The sequence below is a fragment of the Palaemon carinicauda genome, chromosome 31, assembly GCF_036898095.1.
Source record: "Palaemon carinicauda isolate YSFRI2023 chromosome 31, ASM3689809v2, whole genome shotgun sequence".
In the NCBI taxonomy this organism is placed as follows: Eukaryota; Metazoa; Arthropoda; class Malacostraca; order Decapoda; family Palaemonidae; genus Palaemon; species Palaemon carinicauda.
Window position 1 is genome coordinate 33,215,394 of NC_090755.1, and position 20,104 is coordinate 33,235,497.

General features: G+C 44.7%; 1 pseudogene; it reads right to left on the minus strand.

Moving 5' to 3' along the window:
* Nucleotides 1-542: 542 nt before the first annotated feature.
* On the minus strand, nucleotides 543-16,621 carry LOC137624388 (piggyBac transposable element-derived protein 3-like; annotated as a pseudogene).
* Nucleotides 16,622-20,104: the final 3,483 nt, after the last annotated feature.

Below are 20,104 nucleotides of genomic sequence, written 5' to 3' on the forward strand. Positions count from 1 at the left end.
CTGTGGCGGGGGTTTTGAAGAGGAGATATCTAAATGGTGCGAGACTTCTGGTTGTGAATTATCACGCCCCAGTTATACCGACACCTTATATAGGTGAGCGAGCTGGGTTCAACCAGGCATTCCTATGCAATTTTTTCTCTGGTAATATATAGCAGTTATATACCTTAGAAATGGTGCTAAAAGGAGCATTTCACTGGGCGGCACAGGTTTCTCGCCCAGAAATAGATTTTTCCTTCGTCAAAATACCTTTTTAGTATGTTGTAGTATTAGCAAATACAAGACCTTTTTACTCCTGAGTACTTTTAAAAATTTTTCCAAATTATCAAAATAATTGCATGCAATGGAGTATCCCATTTGGGGCTTTGGGCGAGTTTAGGCGGACCACGCTCGTCCCATGTGGGATCTATTGGACCTTAAAGGCACAGATTTTAAAGTGTCTACTTACGTTGATTTGCCCACAAATCATATGATTACTATTGATGAAACAGTTTTTTTATGGTTCCAATGTATAACAGAAACATGTATATGGCTTGACAATTTAATTAACTAAGAAATACGTTATAAATACAAGAAAATACAATATACAATAAATACAAAAATACTATGAAAATACACAAAATATATTAAACCTTACTCATAATTAAAAAAATAGAAAGATATAAAACTTACTCAAAAATCTAGTGAAAAACAGCAAAAAAAATTACTTGGAAATCTTATGGAACAGAGCAAAACAATTTCGACTTTCAGTGAGGCAAAGGGCCACCTTGCACTCCTCACACATCCAGCGGGACCTGTGGATGTGGCCTGCAGTAGAACAGAACTTGCAGGTCTGCCTCATGGTGACATGCTTTGGCATGTGTAGGGCAGTGGCATCCTGGCGTGACTCTACACTTGGCACAACTGCTCGTTGGCCCCTTTTTGGCAAAGCCACATCCCTGGTGCCAAGAGAATTCCTAGTTATCTTGAAGCTCGATGTCTTGAAACTTCTCAGCCAATTTGAGATATCCAATCGGAAGTCCTTGAGGGGCTTTGGGGTCACCAGCAAAGCAAAGCACTCCCTCTTGTACAAAATCCAAGCGTTGCAGATGATCAGGTCCAGGAGGTGAGCAAAGAGCCTCATGTAGTACCTCTTTCCTTTGAAGGGGTCTCGTAGAGGTGTGTCAACATGTCACTTTTGTCGATGCCACCCATGCGGTTGTTGTACATCTGGATGGCAGATGGACAAGGAATGGGAACCTTCTTCTTCTGTGCCCTGTCGTACCGCTCCACTGTTCCCATGGGCTCGACACCGACATCAGTGGACAAGATTGTCACAACGCTGTTGTCCTTCCATCTTGCAACGAGGATGCCATCAGAAGAGACGTAGTCCAGTGTGCCTCTTTGCATTGTCTTCTTGCTCATCTCCTTCACTGACTTCAGGGGAGGATGTCCAACTCGGTTTTCCCTGGCAGTTCCCACATACCGACATCCATACTCTGATCTCAGGTACTTGGCCAACCCTATACTGGTGAAGTAGTTGTCTGCATACACTGCTGCGTGACTGGGGTCCTTGATGGTCTTGACAAGGGAAACAACTAACTTGGAAGTCACAGACATGGCTTTCTCCTCTTCAGACAGCAGAGTAGGGTGGTTCACAAAGGTTGTCTCTCCTTGGTACATAAGAATATCATGCACAAATCCATCCACGCTGGAGCGGCAAAACAACTTGTAGCCCCACTTGTCAGGCTTCTTGGCTACATACTGGCGAAGGTTACCAGCCCTTGTGGCCTTGTAGGCGACCATCACTTCATCAATGGAATGGATATGAGTCTCGGGAACTTTCAGGAACTCTCTGGTAACCTTGGTGAAGGGGACTCTCACCTTGAAGAACCGATCTTGGGAGCCTGCTGCCTGGTCATTGTCACTGAAGTGAAGTGATGATCGAATGGCCTTGAAGCGGTTCCTGGACATAAAGTCTGCAACCTGAGGAATCCTGGTATTCACGGCCCAGAAGTCGACGATGCTAGGGAGAGGAACCAGGCCCATGTATATGATGAGGCCAAGGAAAACCATGAGATCCTCTTCTGATATGTGGAAGTTGCTGCCTACATCCTTCTGTTTTGAGTAGAGGTTGGACTGGTAAACGATGTGTTCCCTCAATTCAGCTGTGAAGAACTGAGAGAAATACTCGTAAGGTTCCCTCAAGAAGTCCGGCTGTGGATGAATGAAGTCGGGCAGGGGCTGGATGTCAATGTCGTCGTCCTTCCATTCATCAACACGAGGCCTCTTCAGGTTGACCTCACCTTCCTCTTCCACAGGCATCTCCTGAGGGACAACAACATTGACCCTACAACCTGAAACAAGAATAAAGTAACATTAGTGAAACAGTAAATGAATCGTGAGTGCTGGAGTGTGATGCATGTGTATGTCAGTGAGTATGCAAGTACACAAAATTATATTTTAATTATAAAATAAATTTTTGAACATACTTACCCGGTGAATATATAGCTGCAACTCTGTTGCTCGACAGACAAACTCTACGGAAAAAACTCGCCAGCGATCGCTACACAGGTTGCGGGTGTGCCCAACAGCGCCATCTGTCGACCAGATACCCAGCTCTTATGTAAACAAAGACTCAATTTTCTCCTCGTCCCACTGCGTCTCTATTGGGGAGGAAGGGAGGGTCATTTAATTTATATATTCACCGGGTAAGTATATTCAAAAATTTATTTTATAATTAAAATATCATTTTTAAATATTTAACTTAGCCGGTGAATATATAGCTGATTCACACCCAGGATGGTGGGTAGAGACCAGTAATATATGTTTACATTTTATGAGCTAAGAGTTTTTTATTTCATTTTAGAAGTTATCAAAATAACAAAAACAAAATAAATAGGTACCTGGTAAGGAAGTCGACTTGAACAATTACTCTGCCTTTTAAGTACGTCTTCCTTACGGAGCCTCGCGATCCTCTTAGGATGCTGATCGACCCCTAGGAGCTGAAGTATCAAGGGTTGCAACCCATACAACAGGACCTCATCAAACCCCTAATCTAGGCGCTCTCAAGAAATGACTTTGACCACCCGCCAAATCAACCAGGATGCGAAAGGCTTCTTAGCTTTCCGGACAACCCATAAAAAAACAACATTTCAAGAGACAGATTAAAAGGATAAGGAATTAGGGAATTGTAGTGGTTGAGCCCTCACCCACTACTGCACTCGCTGCTACGAATGGTCCCAGTGTGTAGCAGTTCTCGTAAAGAAACTGGACATCTTTCAAGTAAAATGACGCGAACACTGACTTGCTTCTCCAATAGGTTGCGTCCATTATACTTTGCAGAGATATATTTTGCTTAAAGGCCACGGAAGTTGTTACAGCTCTAACTTCGTGCGTCTTCACCTTAAGCAAAGTTCGGTCTTCCTCACTCAGATGTGAATGAGCTTCTCGTATTAACAATCTGATAAAGTCTGACCAAGCATTCTTTGACATAGGCAAGGATGGTTTCTTAACTGAACACCATAAAGCTTCAGATTGGCCTCGTAAAGGTTTAGTACGCTTTAAATAGAACTTAAGAGCTCTAACAGGGCATAAGACTCTTTCTAGTTCATTGCCTACTATCTCCGATAAGCTGGGAATATCGAAAGATTTAGGCCAAGGCCGAGAAGGCAGCTCATTTTTGGCTAGAAAACCAAGTTGCAGCGAACAAGTGGCTTTTTCCGACGAAAATCCGATGTTCTTGCTGAAGGCATGAATCTCACTGACTCTTTTAGCCGAGGCTAAGCATACCAGGAAAAGAGTCTTAAGAGTGAGATCTTTCAGGGAGGCTGATTGTAACGGCTCCAACCTGTCTGACATGAGGAATCTTAGTACCACGTCTAAATTCCATCCAAGGGTAGCCAAACGACGCTCCTTGGTGGTCTCAAAAGACTTGAGGAGGTCTTGCAGATCTTTATGTTTGGAAAGATCTAAGCCTCTATGCCGGAAGACCGATGCCAACATGCTTCTGTAGCCCTTGATAGTGGGAGCTAAAAGGGATCGTCCTTTTCTCAGGAATAAGAGAAAATCAGCTATTTGAGCTACAGAGGTACTGGTCGAGGATACAGAAACTGACTTGCACCAGTCTCGGAAGACTTCCCACTTCGATTGGTAGACTCTAATGGAAGACGCTCTCCTTGCTCTAGCAATCGCACTGGCTGCTTCCTTCGAAAAGCCTCTAGCTCTCGAGAGTCTTTCGATAGTCTGAAGGCAGTCAGACGAAGAGCGTGGAGGCTATGGAGTACCTTCTTTACGTGTGGCTGACGTAGAAGGTCTACCCTTAGAGGAAGACTTCTGGGAACGTCTACTAACCATCGAAGTATCTCGGTGAACCATTCTCTCGCGGGCCAGAGGGAAGCAACTAACGTCAACCTTGTCCCTTCGTGAGAGACGAACTTCTGCAGTACCTTGTTGACAATCTTGAACGGTGGGAATGCGTAGAGATCCAGATGTGACCAATCTAGGAGGAAAGCATCTATATGTATTGCTGCTGGGTCCGGGACTGGAGAGCAATAGATTGGAAGCCTCTTGGTCAGCGAGGTTGCAAAGAGATCTATGGATGGTTTACCCCAAGTGGCCCAAAGTCTCTTGCACACATCCTTGTGGAGGGTCCATTCGGTTGGAATTACTTGCCCTTTCCGACTGAGACAATCTGCTATGACGTTCAAGTCGCCTTGGATGACCCTCGTTACTAGGGAGATGTCTTGACCTTTTGACCAGATGAGCAGGTCCCTTGCGATCTCGTACAACGTCAGTGAGTGGGTACCTCCTTGTTTGGAGATGTACGCCAAGGCCGTGGTGTTGTCCGAGTTAACTTCCACCACTTTGCCTCGAAGGAGAGACTTGAAGCTTTTCAAGGCCAGATGTACTGCCAACAGCTCCTTGCAGTTGATATGCATGCTCCTCTGACTCGAGTTCCACAGTCCTGAGCATTCCCGACCGTCTAGTGTCGCGCCCCAGCCCACGTCCGATGCGTCCGAGAAGAGAACGTGGTTGGGAGTCTGAACAGCCAGGGGAAGACCCTCTCTTAGGTTGATATTGTCCTTCCACCAAGTCAGACAAGACTTTATCTTTTCGGAAACCGGGATCGAGACAGCTTCTAGCGTCTTGTCCTTTTTCCAGTGAAAAGCTAGATGGTATTGAAGAGGACGGAGGTGTAGTCTTCCTAGTGACACAAATTGTTCCACGGATGACAGCGTCCCTACCAGACTCATCCACAGCCTGACTGAGCAGCGTTCCTTCTTCAGCATCTTCTGGATGGATAGCAGGGCTTGATCTATTCTGGGGGCTGATCGTCTTGTTGTTCAGCAACGTCCTCATCAGAAGGTTCCTCATCCGAAAACTGATGAGGAAACGGCAACGGAGTGGGCAACGTCTGGCTCGCTGAGTCCGGTCGCACTGGTGCATGCGTGACGGAGCCGGACGCAACATCATGGAACTGCTGCACAGTCTGTGAACTGTCAACAACCATGGGTGCGCGAGGAAGCACAGCGTCCACCCGAGACTGTCTAGACCGTCTGGGTTGTGCAGTCAACACCCTACCGGGTTGCTGAGGTTGACGCACTGCGTCAAAACAAGTCACCTCTGCTGGTTGTTGAACGTCCTGAACGTCAACAACCACCTCCGAGCGTCGCTTAACGTCAACGTGCGGCTGGCAACCCACACTGGGTCGCATCGGTGGAGGAACCACCTCAACTGGCAGACGCGAGAAGGTTACCTCAGCGTCAACAGGGCGCACAACCGACCGGTTGGAAGGTTGTTGGCCAGAAGGTTCGGCAGCAACCTTCTCCGCATTAAAGTCCTCTATCAAGGACGCAAGCTTGGACTGCATGTCTTGCAGCAAAGCCCATTTAGGGTCTACGGGAGCAGGTGCGGCAACAGACGGGGTTAGCGACTGAGGCGGTACCGCTTTCCATCCCTGAAAGCCTTGTTTATGCATGACATAATTGTACAGCAAAACTTCAAAGGCTCGAAAACAGCTGTGAAGTTGACCTGTAAAAAACTTGGAGCGTCTCCTGGCCAGGCGCCAGGGAGAGTCTACGAGATTTGAGAAGTCTATCTGGGCAGAGGCATGAACTCCCAAGCCGAGAACTTCTCTCGTGTCATATCAGACTCTCGCTCTATAAGCCAGTTTAAAAGAAGGGAAAGCAAAGGCTGTATCCCCCAAACTCCTCCTGGTGATAAACCAGTCGCCTAGCCAACGTAAAGCTCTCTAGGAGAGCGAGAGAGCACTAGCTTAAAAACAACGGCTTCGAAGTAGCTAGGCCTAGTGTAAGCTTTGACGTTTAGGCGAACGAGGAGCAGCAGTTACAAAAAGATCCGGACAAAGATCCTTAAAAATCAGCATGATTTAATTAAAGTCCATAGAGGGCTAAGCAGCTTTAGGCTCCTCTCCTTCTGACAGAGTCCTCAAGGGAATATCAGTAGGAGGGGGAACAGCAACTTCCTCATCTAAAGGAACCTTGTCCGATAAAAGCTGAGTCTCAAGCAAGGGAGAGACCTACCGTGGTGGCAATGCTTTACAAGCAGAGGCCACACACACTGGTGCATTAGTAGCGGACCAGGACGCAACGTCATGTAACTGCTTGACAGTCTGTGAACTGTCAACAACTGAACTGTCAACAACAACAGGTGCGTAAGGACGCACAGCGACCACTCGAGACTGCTTTGACTGTCTAGACTGAGCAGTCAAAACAACTCTAGAATGCGGAGGTTGACGCACAGCGTCAAAACAAGTCAACTCCGATTGTTAGCGAACGTCCTGAACGTCAACAGGAGCATCAGCAAGTGGCCTAACGTCCAAATGTGGCTGAAAATCCACACGAGACCGCATCGAGTGTGGTTCTAAACAACCTGACTGACGTGACTTAGCTACGCCAACGTCAACAGGAAGCACAAAGGAACGTTAGGTTGGCTGAAAGCCAGGATATCGATGAGATAAACGGCTAGACTCAACGGACTAATCGGCAGAATAGTCTTCCATAAGGGAGGCAAGCATATTCTGCATGTCTTGCCGTACAACCCATTAAGGATCAACGGAAATGGTTGTGGAAAGAGACGAGGGTAACGTCTGTGACCGCAACACTTTGCCAACAAAAAAGACTCTAGGAGCCTGTGTTACGCTTTTGTTAGGCGGCGAGCAGTTATCCGAGACTGCATAGGGTCAGAGCTGTCCTAATGGTTGCAACCAGGACGCTGGACCTGTCCTGAAAGGACTGACTTTCGCTTAAGGGCTTCGAAACCTTATTACAGGTTTCTTATGCGAAAAGCCTTCGGATGACGAGGAGAAAAAACGTCTCTCTCGCCTTATGGTAGGGGAGATCTTGGTAAGATACACCCGGTACCATAGAGGGAAACGTCTGTTCGTTGATCAAGGCCTCTCGAACCCATAAGTCGTTCGACATTACTTCTCCCCTGGCTTGGGAGCTTGCAAGAGGTCCCGGACTAGGTGAACGACAGGCACGAACAGACGAACCCTCGGACGCAACACTGTAACACTTTGAGCAATATCACTTTATCACTTCGATTTTCTGTTTTGCACTTATTTCACTGAAATCGAAACTTTTACTGATTTCTACCTGAAGCACGCAATTCTACCCTCATCAAAAGGTAGTAATTGCGAAATCAGTCGTATAATGCAAGCTCATTAATACCAGCAAAAAACAGAAAACATATTTCAAGATAAAAAATTCAGTGGCTGGGGAAGAGACTAAACACTAGTTCATTCAAGACTACGTTTTCAATCTCTCACCGCACATAGCCTGGGGACGAGAATAAAACTAAAAACGTTTTATCCTTTCTCCCCGTACAGAGACTAGGGACGAGAGTAACACGAGAACAACGTTACCCGCTTGAACGGAACGTTTTCTCTCCTCTCTCTCCCTCCGTCTCTATCTCTCTCTCTCTTTCTCTCTTGATTTCGCACCTAAGAGAAGAGCCCAATTACATTTCGTCAAAAAAACATGTTATTTGACCAAAGGAAAAAACTGAAAGGTTTTTCAATTAAAAAGTTCCTTTAAAATAGAATTTAAAACATTTAAGCTTAGAAAGAATGAACAAAACGTCAGAATCGATTTACTCTTTCTGCAAAGTGAAACCGTGATACACTCTCTCTCTATCGTAACGATAGAGCGCATGTTGAACGTCCTGAACGTCAACAGCTGCGTAGCATAAATAAACTAAACGTTAATTCATCTTTGAAAAAGGTACGAAGACTATTCAAAGAAATTCTTTCATAAAATATTTCATTTAAAAAGTTTTAAATCCTTAGCTCTTTAAAAGCTATTTACGATATAAAGGGCTCAACGTTGATTAACTTCGGTTTCCAAGTTAGGACCGCCTACTCTCAGGAAAGGTCGCATATAAACAAAACATTAAATTTTTTTTTTTTATGTTTATTATAAATGGAAAGTTAATCGAAGAGGAAAATCTATAATTAATTTATAACGTGATAAGATAATTACTAAAAGCCTAAACACACTTCCACACACTTCCGTCTAAGGGAAGGGTCGGCCATTTAAAAGTGAAAGAAAGTCCATACTCTCTTTGTCACCAAAATTAAATCTATCCAAAACGAGTTCAAGATTTAAGATGAAGATAAAACACCTGCACTGCGAAAGCTCAAACCAGAATATAGTACTTCACCAAATATGATGGGAAAAACTCCAGGTTTCAACAGCGAGTAAAGTACGTCTTGTCGACACGTCGACAGAGAGAAAATTGAGTCTTTGTTTACATAAGAGCTGGGTATCTGGTCGACAGATGGCGCTGTTGGGCACACCCGCAACCTGTGTAGTGATCGCTGGCGAGTTTTTTCCGTAGAGTTTGTCTGTCGAGCAACAGAGTTGCAGCTATATATTCACCGGCTAAGTTAAATATTTAAAAACGGATTTTGAAGCAAAGCGAAAAATCTATTTTTGGTTGAGATGGCCATGTCGTCCTGATGGAAGCTTCCTATTGGCAGCTTTCTAAGGGATATTTGGCTACAGTGATACTCCAAGAGAATTGACCATAGGTCTCCAGAATTCTAACTCCTGGCGCGAGTATCCTTAAAATTTTTCTTAAAGATATCACATAATATCAGGGGACGTATTTCTTGATACGACACATGGCAATCTTCACCCCGAATAGAGTTTTCGCTCTGAGGGGGAAGAGTGGTGAAATTGAAGGGGAGCCGTCATCAAGGTTACCCTTTTCCCGTACAACTACAGGGTCCAAAATGACTACCCATTCCTTGTAGCAATTAAGAATGGTGCTATTATCAAGTAGTTTCGGGTGGGGATTGTTATACAATCCTTTTCTTTAGAAAAAGACGGTGGGTCCATCTGGACGACATGGCCATCTCACCCAAAAATAGATTTTTCGCTTTGCTTCAAAATCCGTTTTTTTGGGCTCAAGCCATGTTGTCCTGATGGACGTTTACCAGAGAATTACTTGAAAGTACTATATCTGTGGGTTTGTATAAGTGCCTCAACCTTGGGTCAACTTCTATATGGTCATCCAGACCACAGAAATATATGACGATACAGTTATACGTCATCACCACTGAACATGGAACAATGTTAGGGCTTCCTGCCCCTGCAGGGAAATGTCGTACTCGACAGTAGAAGCACCAGGTTTGTATTCATATAAGAACAAATATAGGTATCATTCAGATCTTTTGTTCATATGTATATAACATTCAACATATAAAAGATAATATATTTTCTACCTGAAAGGGAAGAAAAATTATTTGCCACACAAAATCAGTTGAAAAATTAAGATAATTTCACTGTAAATGTTGGATAATTATCAACACTGCGTACAAGTGTACACATGGCACTGGTGTCATTGGTATAATTCTGCACCCATAAAGAACAGTCCTAGAGTCACCAGGGTGACACTTAATAAAAAGGGTATTGCACTTGAAGGTATCAACACCTTTTCACCCAAATTGAAACGGTCCCAAACAATTCACTGTTCATCGCAGCACTAGACGACAGGTTTCACCACACTACCTGCCGCCATCACAAAATGTTTTAAAGCGTGCACTTGCTTCGCATAATGTCTATAGAAAACTCTGGAGTACAGTGGAACCTCTACATCCGAACGTATCTACATCCGAATTTTCCAACATCCGAAGTAGAATTCGAGCAAATTTTTGACTCTACACCCGAATTTTATTTCGACACACGAAGTAAACATTACGCCATTGAGTGTCGAGTGCTCAGTTCTCTGTTCTTGTGTGTATCATGTGGTTGTCCTCTGTTTGGTCTGTTATTAACAGTGCTTATTTTCTTCCTTTTCTCACATTTCCTTTGTGATTTTACCTATAATCATGGTGCCTAAGAAGCTAAGTTTCAGTACAGGAAGAAGGCAATTCTTTCATTAGAATTGAAGCAAGAAATTATAGAAAAACATGAGAGCAGTGTGCATGTGAGTGATACTGTATGGCTAAACAATATGGCCGGAATAGGCCTATGATCTCGAGGATCATCAAGCTGAAGGCAGCCATTAAAGCAAATAACCATCGAAGGGGATCACCATTATTACAAGACATCGTAGCAATACCCTGGAAGAGATAGAGCACCTCTTATTGATAGGGATAAAGGACAAAGAGATTGTTGGCAACGATCATTTGTGAGAAGGGCCAGCGTGATGAATAGAAAGAAAGAAAAAAGTGAAGCAAAGAAAACCAAGATAGCGTTAACAAGCTCTTTTAAATAAGACTTCTCTCTTTTTCTGTTTCTCTCTAAACATAGCATTAACATGTTCTTTAAATAAAATCTCTCTCTCTCTCTCTCTCTCTCTCTCTCTCTCTCTCTCTCTCTCTCTCTCTCGTTCTTCTTCGTTGTTGTAGTGTTAGATACGTCTACGTCTATTATTTTTTTTCCGAGAGAGAGAGAGAGAGAGAGAGAGAGAGAGAGAGAGAGAGAGAGAGAGAGAGAGAGAGATTAAACAAAAATGTGTTTAGAGTACATATGATTTTTAACTGCGTCAACGAGTTGAAAAACAATTAAATGAAATTAAGAAAGTAATAACAGCTAATCTGAATTCCTTTATTAACTAAAACAAATATTGATTCAAACACACTCGTGTGCGTATGCACAAACACACACACAGGTGCAAGAATTTTGCTACGCAGTAAGAGAGACGGTCAGGGAGGAGGGAGATGGTGACTGCGATAACATACCGTAACTCGTCACTGAAAGTGATGAAAATAAAAAATCAAAAGAAAAAAATGTGAAAAATATGAAATATAAAAATAAAATAAAAAAATAAATAAGCTTAGTTAGATTAAAATTTCCGTAGTGTAAGTTACGGTATGTTATCGTAGTCACCATCTCTACCTCCTCACCGATCGTGTCTCCTTGTGCGTGTGTGTGTGTGTTTGCGGATACGCACACGAGTGTGTTTGTATCAATATTTGTTTTAGTTAATAAAGGAATTCAGATTCGCTGATATTGTTTTTTTAGTTACATTTAACTGTCTTTCAACTCGTTAACGCTGGTAAAAATCATATGTACACAACACATTTTTGTTTAATCTCATTTTTGTTTAATCTCTATCTCTCTCTCTCTCTCTCTCTCTCTCTCTCTCTCTCTCTCTCTCTCTCTCTCTCTCTCTCTCTCTCAGAAAAAAAAATTAATAGACGTCTCTAACACTAACAGTGAAGAAGAACAAGAGAGAGAGAGAGAGAGAGAGAGAGTATTTATTTAAAGAACATGTTAACACCATGTCTACCTTCTCGCCGATCGTCCGTCTCCTCATGGGTAGCAAATCCTACACCTGCGTTGGCCTGTCTCTATGGTAAAGTGGCAATAAAACACATTTTTTATTCATTATTTCTTTATATTTATCTTTTTTACATGCTTCTTTCATATTATGCAGTTATGTTATTGTTATGCGTAATTATGTGTAGCCATTTATTAAGGATTTATTATGGGTTTTTAGGCTGAGGAACAAATTAAATGAATTACCATGTATTCTTATGGGAAAATTCGTTTCGACATCCGAACATTTTCTACATCCGAAGTTGGTTCTGGAACGGATTAAATTCGTATGTAGAGGTTCCACTGTATTTCCAACCAGTGTATGAGCGGAGTCGCTCAAAGTCCATATACTGAAAGAAGCTCAGTGAGGAAGCAATCTTTATCGGATCATGACCTGCGGGTATACTATCAGGATCCGCTCTGCCCGCTATCAGGATCCGCTCTGCGAATGAAGTAGGCGAGCTTCGCCCTCAGTTGTTTTAGGGATAAGTTTGATCCTGAGGTTTCGCCTTTGAAGAGCTGTCCTCCCTTGAAGTCTGAAGTTCTTCGAAGATAGACCTGTAGACACTACTGGACATAGAGAGACATCTTCCTTCAGAGGGCAGATTCTCCAGGGACCCCACCTTTTGGTGGGTAGCTCGTTTTTGGTGAGAAAAGTAGGATCAGGAAAGAAATTCAGTTCTCCCACTTCTGTGAACTGAACATGGTTCACTAACTCTAGCCCCTGAGGCTATAGCGAACAGGAATATCACTTTTTGTGTTAGATCCTTGAAAGAGCAATCTTCGTTGTTCAAGGTTGAAGCATAGTGTAAGACTTCGTCCAGAGACCATGAAATGGGCTTCAGAGGGACTGCTGGTTTAAGACTAGCGCATGCCTTCGGAATCTTGTTGATGATTTCGTTCACCAGGTCCACCTGGAAGGCGTATAGAAGAGGCCTAGTCAAAGCTGACTTACACGTAGTTATCGTGGTGGCAGCCAAGCCTTGTTCGTGAAGGTGGATGAAGAATGACAGGCAGAAGTCTATTGAGATTTCTTTCGTCTTTTTTTGCTCTAACGAAAGCAACCCACTTCTTCCAAGACAATTCATATTGTCTTCTGGTTGACTTTGACATGTATTCTTCTAGGAAGTCTATAATGCCTTTCGATATCCCAAATCTTTTCTTGACTGCTAAGGCGAGAAAATCATGAGATGAAGGTTCAAGTTCTCTGTGATGAAGCGAAGACAGTCGACTTCTGAACCAATTGGGATAGAGCTGGGTTCGGTAGAGGGACCACCATCAGTTTCAGTTCCATCACCAGAGGGAACCAATTGCTCTTGGGCCACTTGGGGGCCACTACTGCTGCAGTTCCCTTGAAGGATCTCAGAGGGAGATTCGTTGGAGGGAACAGGTAGATCCAGGTCCATCTGTTCCAATAAAGAGGGACATGGCATCCGTCGCCTCTGCCAGAGGGTCATCGTATGGGGCTACGTATCGAGGTAGTTTCTTGTTGTCGCTCGTCGCGAAGAGGTCGATCTGCAGTTCTGGGACTTTTTCCAAGATGAAGGAGAATGAGTCTGCATCTAGGGACCATTCTGACTCTATCGGCTTTAGCCTGGATAGAGCGTCCGCCGTCACATTGTGGAACCCTTGTAGGTGAACTGCCGATAAGTGCCATCTCTTCTTTTTCGTTAAACGAAAGATGGCTAATATCACATGGTAGATGAGGGGCGATCTTGAGCCTTGTCGGTTCAGACATCTCACTATCACTTCGCTGTCCAAGACCCGCCTGATGTGGGCTGATCTGTGAGGGGATAATTTCTTCAGCTTCAAGAGGACTGCCATGGCCTCCAGAATATTGATGTGAAAGGTCTTGAACAGGGATGACCAGGTTCCTTGGGCTTTCCTTTGATGGGAGTGACCTCCCCATCCTTCCATCGAGGCATCCGCGTGGATGGTCACCGATGGAGGAGGTGGTTGTAAGGTAACGGTCCTTGACCTTTGACCACGGCTTGAGAAGTGATCGTAGTAAGGTCGGTACCAGTCTCTGTAGATCTCTTCGAGCGTTTGATGTGTATCTTCTCCAGACTCGTGATGCATCTTTCAACTGTGCTCTTAGCACTGGGTCTGTTACTGCTGCAAACTGGAGAGAGCCCCGTACTTTTTCCTATTGGCGTCTTGAGATCCTGTCGGATTTCAGTAGTCTCTTGACAAAACCTGAGCTGGAGAGAGGCAAGACTTTTTGTCGTTGATCTTGAATCCCAGATGTTCCAGGAACTGGATCACTTTCTTGGATGCTTGCAGACAAGCAGTCTTGAATGCTGCCCACACCAGCTAGTCGTCCAGGTATGCTTCTACCTGAACGCCTTCTAGGCGTAGTTGTTGCACGACTGCATCTGCAAGTTTCGTGAAGATCCTTGGGGCTATGTTTAGTCCGAAGGGCATGGCTCTGAAGACATACTTTGTCTTCTGTAACTTGAATCCTAGGTAGGAGGATAGGGGGCGGCTGACTGGAAGGTGCCAGTAAGCATCTGCCAGGTCTATTGAGACTGTCTACGCCCCTTTCGGTAACAGGATCCTGACGTGTTGAAGGGTTAACATCCTGAACTTGTTGTTCTCGATGAATTTGCTGAGAGGCGACAAGTCTAGAATGACTCTGAGTTTGTCCGAGTCCTTCTTGGGAACACAGAACAGCCTTCCCTGGAATTTGATGGACTTTGCTTTCCTTATGACCTTCTTGTTCAAGAGTTCTAAGGTATATTCTTCCAGTAAGGGGGTGGAGTGTTGGAAGAATTGAGGAAATGAAGGTGGAGATCTGTTCCATTTCCATCCTAGTCCATTTTTGATTAGGCTGTGGGTCCAGGGATCGAAGGTCCAACGATCCTGAAAGTGTTGGAGTCTCCCTCCTACCTAGAGCATCTCATTGCTTAGATGGTCCTGAGGGCTTGCCACCCTGACCGCGTCCTCCCCTGTCTCGTGAGGGGTGTCTTGAGGAGCCCGGTCGAGATCTTCTTCCTTTCGGAGGAAAGGTAGTAGTGTGCCTCTCAAACACTGGGTTGAAGGCTGGTGACAGGGCAACTAGCTGTTGAGGCACCATTTAGAAGGTGGTCTGTGGCTAAGCGACCACTTGGGGCATCGCGATCATGGTGACCGTGGGATTTTGCTGAGAAGGCCGAGAAGGTAGTCTTGGCTTCCTTGTCTTCCTCTTGGGTTGGGGACCAGCATCCGGTGAAGACTTCTTCTTTGAGGAGATGTCTCACTTCTGGAGAAGGTTCCTATTCTCCGTGGCAGTTTTCTCTACTACCTCTTGGGCCACTTCTTTTGGGAAAAGGTCCTTACCCCAGATACTGAAAGAAATCAGCTTCCTGGGTTCGTGTTTCACAGTTGCGCCAGCAAACATGAACTCCCTACAGGCTCTCCTGGCCTTCACGAAGGTGTACAGGTCCTTGACGAGGGTGGCCATGTGCATCTTGGCCAGGACTGTGAACATATCTGGGGTGCTGTTATGGCCTGCACACATCTCCATGCAGTTCTGGAGGGAAAGGGAGGTGGCTAGCCTCTCCTTTGTCTCTTGCTCCCTTCACAAGAGAAAGTCCGATAGCTTCGGTAGGTTCTTGCTGAACTGCTGTCCCGCGATATCTGCGTCAAGCTTTGCTACTGAGAAGGTTAGGTGGACCTCCTTCCATTCCTTCTCATCTGTGGACAAGGCCAAAGACAAAGGCCTACACTCCTCTACTGTAGGGCATGGTTTGCCTGCCTCAGCGGCCTTTGAGGACACTCAGAAAAGCCTTCAACGTGAAGGGGAAGGCTCTCGAAGAAGGAGCAAGAAAGGTAGGGTATTTTTTGCTCAGTGCAGAAACTTGCGAGTTAGTGTATCCTGCCTTCTTCAGGCTACTTGTCAAGAGAGCCTGTGCCTTGCCGTGGTCGAATACCATGACCTCCTTTGGTTCCGTCTTTTCTCTCAACGCTGGCTCATTCTTCAGCCGAATGAAGCACTCCGGAAAAGCCGCAAAGTTAGGCCAAAACTCAATGTCATCTAGGTGGACGGCTCCCAACTTCTCCGAGAAGTAGAGTTTGCCATTCGTGATTGGCATGAACTCCGCATACCTCCAGGGATTGGTCTCGGAGCAGGGTGGCAGGTCCTTTACTCTGGGTCACTTGTAAGACCCTTGGGAGGTGACAATCCGAGTCGCTTCACGGAACTCTCTCGGTGTCGGCTCTACTGCCGGCACAGACAGAAGGGGCTCCCCCGCTTCCGTCGAGTCTTAGTCCTCCTCTCCTCCAGGTGGTAGAGTAGACTCTTCCTCAGAGCGAAAACTCTATTCGGGGTGAAGATTGCCATGTGTCGTATCAAGAAATACGTCCCCTGATATTATGCGATATCCTTAAGAAAAATTTTAAGGATACTCGCGCCATGAGTTAGAATTCTGGAGACCTATGGTCAATTCTCTGGGAGTATCACTGTAGCCAAATATCCCTTAGAAAGCTACCAATAGGGAGCTTCCATCAGGACGACATTGCCTGAGCCCAAAAATAAGTTTTAAAAATACCCATTGTTTACAAAAATTTAAAGAGCAACACAATGAAAACCAATTTAAAGCGCAACCATTGTAACAACAAGACTTTTTAAAAACAAATTCAAAACAAATCTCTCTCTAAGGATGTCTCATACTAACATCTAGCATTGGGATGGTCAAAGGCATCCTCCTGAGTAAGGCATTTGTCAGGAACGTACGTAGGGTCGTCGTCATCACTGTCGACGTCCAAAGGGCTCACGTCGACATCACTTCCTTCGGCGTCGTTAGGGGCAACCCATGGTGTACGATCCCGAGGCTCCAATGCAGCATTGCGATGCCCATAAAAGATATGGCCAGGAAACTGGAGAGAAAAAAAAAGAAAAAAAAAAAAAGAAAAATCATGTAATGAAAAAAAATGTAACTTGGCCTAACAAAACCCTATCATTCAATCCCTTGTAAGGTAATAATTTATATGAACATGAGCCTAACATCTCTAAATAATCCCTATTATTTCTATAAATATGGTTAAAACTATTCACAAATGTTTAAAACAATCACTAAAAAAATATTGCAAAAATGATGTGCGTCGTAACCTAGTGCCCGCTAGAATCGTTAAGGTCCAATAGATCCCATATGGGATGAGCATGGTCTGCCTAAACTCGACCGAAGTAGGCCACATGGGATCTATACTTTTTCCGAATCATTACGACACATCAGTAACACTACAGCCCTTGAAACCCAATACAAAAGGTAAGCATATCCCTAGGCTTCACTATCCCACAGTCACTGTGTACTTTCCATGATTAAAAAAGTCGGGGGGTGGGGAGTCCGTAGACGTCACTGTGACGCGTCTTGTCGCTTTTCTGACTTGAAAACAACTGAGGTGTCTTTGGAAGGAGCAACAATCTTGGCGAGAAGGGCAGGCATCTTCTGATTGGCTGATTCGAAGAGCAGAGGAGTGTAGCTATAGCAGCCCATTCACGATCAGTAATTACTGAAGGAATTCCTTCAGAGTCAGAACTAGGACGTCCACTAACGGTCAGTGCGTTCATCAGTGTAGGATAGACTACCGTGGTGATTAGACAATCGAAATGGCTTCCTCTATTTTTTGTGATAATGAGTTATTGTTGATGGGAATAGGGCTTGTTGCGGCGCATTCTACTTTGAAGAAACGAAGAAAGACTAAATCAAAATGGTGTAAGGATTGGCTAAAGGGAAGGGATTTAAAATCACACATATTTTTGATGGAAGAACTGAGATTTGAACCACAAGACTGGCCTAATTATTTAAGAATGGACAAGGAAACCTACGATCAGTTGCTTTCCTGTGTTACTCCTTATATTAAAAAGCAGGATACTAATATGAGGGAAGCAGTATCGCCTCACCAAAGATTGTCAACAACTCTCAGGTTTTTAGCAACAGGACAATCCTATGAAGATTTAAAGTTCCATACAAGGATATCACCACAATTGCTTGGCAAAATTATTCCGGAGACATACAGTGCCATTATTAACACGTTAATGGAGGATTATATGAAGGTAAGCAAAAAAAACATGACATTCGTAGATAATTTGTATTTTTCCTAACTATACAAACCTTAGCTATTTATTAGGGGTTATACTTTCGGCCGAGCTGAAATGACGAGCCATTAAAATTTAGCGAGGGTGATAGGGATGGCGGGCAAGTTTGTATAGATAGCTAAGGTTTGTATGGTTAGGAAAAATACAAATTATCTACGAATGTCATTTGTTCCATAACTGGAATACAAACCACGCTATTTATTAGGGGTGACTCACCCATTAGGAAGGGTGGATGTCCCTGCCAATCTGGCTTTTGGCTTTGCCCGGGGACTCCTTATCTGGGTAGGTTAGTACTCAAAAATAAGGAGTCCCTGCCCTCACTAAACCTTGCTACGCAGGGTCCGCGGCCTACGCAAGCTGTGTGTTGAGACGTGCAGAAGCGTGACTGTCTAGGTAATGTTATTCAGAGTCTATGTAGGAAAATCCCTGACGTAACCAAGACTTCCCATTACCACCTCGGCAGGGTATGGGGACGCAACAGTATTAGCATCATACTAGGTACACAAGGGACGATGGTTTACCTGCAGTGGTTTGAGGTCAGCTTAAGCAGAGAACCCAGGATGCTGCTTTCCCCACGAGAGGGTAGGATGAAGAAAAGAATAAGAGCCAGTCAAATCTTTTCGTTCACGCAGACTAAAACCGGGTAACAGTGCCCTCAACCTTCTGCTACTTGTCCAATAAGGAGCTTGAGGTATACAACCAGCTGTTGTGCAGCCACCAAAGAACCGATAGAGATCGTATCGAGTTCCTGTGGGTCACGTCTTGCAGGAGAAAGGTTGTGAAGGTCACCTGGAGCATTCACATCTTTTTGAAAAACCTGCGTCACAGAGTAATCTGCTAAGAAGGACTAGTTATGCCCCTGACACTGTGAGTCGTCATGTCGAGATGATGTTTCGGTGATCCTCCTCTAGTCTCTCCCAGTGCTGACAAGAGGAGGGACCCGGGCAGGGTGTTGCCGTTTTCTTTCGGTAAAGTCTCATACCTTACCCTGGGTACAGTAACAGATGATCTGGATCGTCCGTTACCTAGTTGAGACTTGTGTAGGATCCGGTACTTCTGGAGACTGTGTCTGGTGACATACTCAGGGACGAAACTGAACATTGTCTTTCACCCTTCTCAATAATGGGCGATGTCGAAAGAGAGACCATGAAGTTCCTTGACTCGTATGGTTGCTGTCCGAGTGTGTAGGAACATTGTGTTCTTAAATCAGGAGGAAATTTGTTGCCTGGTGAAGTGGAACATAAGGAGGTCCCTTTAGGAATTGGAGATTTGAACCATGTTCTGAGAGGAAGGTCTCAATTCCGACTGGGGAAAGGCAAGTTGTAAGTCCATATGAATTGGGAAAAGTCTATCAATGAGAGGGTGTCCCTTTCTTTCAGTTTGAAGGTGAAAGATCAAGGTTGAGTGATCATCTTTACCTGTCGGAACTGAATAGGGAGTCTTTTCCTCTTGTATATACATGAGGATTCCGCTATTGCTGGAATCAAGGTATCGAGTGGAGAGACACTTTCACATGACACCAACCACAGAAGACACGATACTGCCTGGTAGACTGATGCCGAGGAATTCCTCGGATATCTAGACAACCTTTTCGCAAAGAGGTATTGGGTAGTCTTCAGGCGTACAATCATAGCAAAGCTATAGCTTGTGGTAGGTGTTGAAGTGGGTTGTCTGTTATGTGGAGAGGGTTCTCTTGGAGAGACTATCAGGAGCTGCAAAAGGTTTGGAGATCGTTCTGCATAATGCCATAGCGGAGCTAGGAGAGTCCTTGAGAGGTTGACCGATGTTCTAGCCTTGTTGAATGCCCTTCTCCAGATAAAACAGGGACGAGACGTAAACATCATTGTTGTACCCCCCGTCGTTGCCAGAGAGCCTTGGGATCTAGGGCTGGTGAGCAATGGTAGCCTGAGATTTAGGAGCGTTGCGAACCGACCCCCTAGTTGGAGGACCTCGTAAAGTCGTCGGGACTTTGTTGGCTACATGGCGATCCAAAGTCCATTCGGTATACCTTATCTGAGATGCTGTGCACAGATTGTCGGCGAGCACGTTCTTCCAGTCTGGAATGAAGTGGGCCGATAGTGGTACCGAACGGACTTTGGCCCATCTTAGTGTTTATACTATTAGATGGGAAGAGGCTACAAGCAAGTTCCTTCTTGCTTGTCGATGGGAGTCTCTATGTGGTGTGTGGTGAGTTGTCCATCACATCACTAAGTGGTCTGTTAGGAACCGATGAGGCTGCTGAAGGACCGGAAAGTTGGTA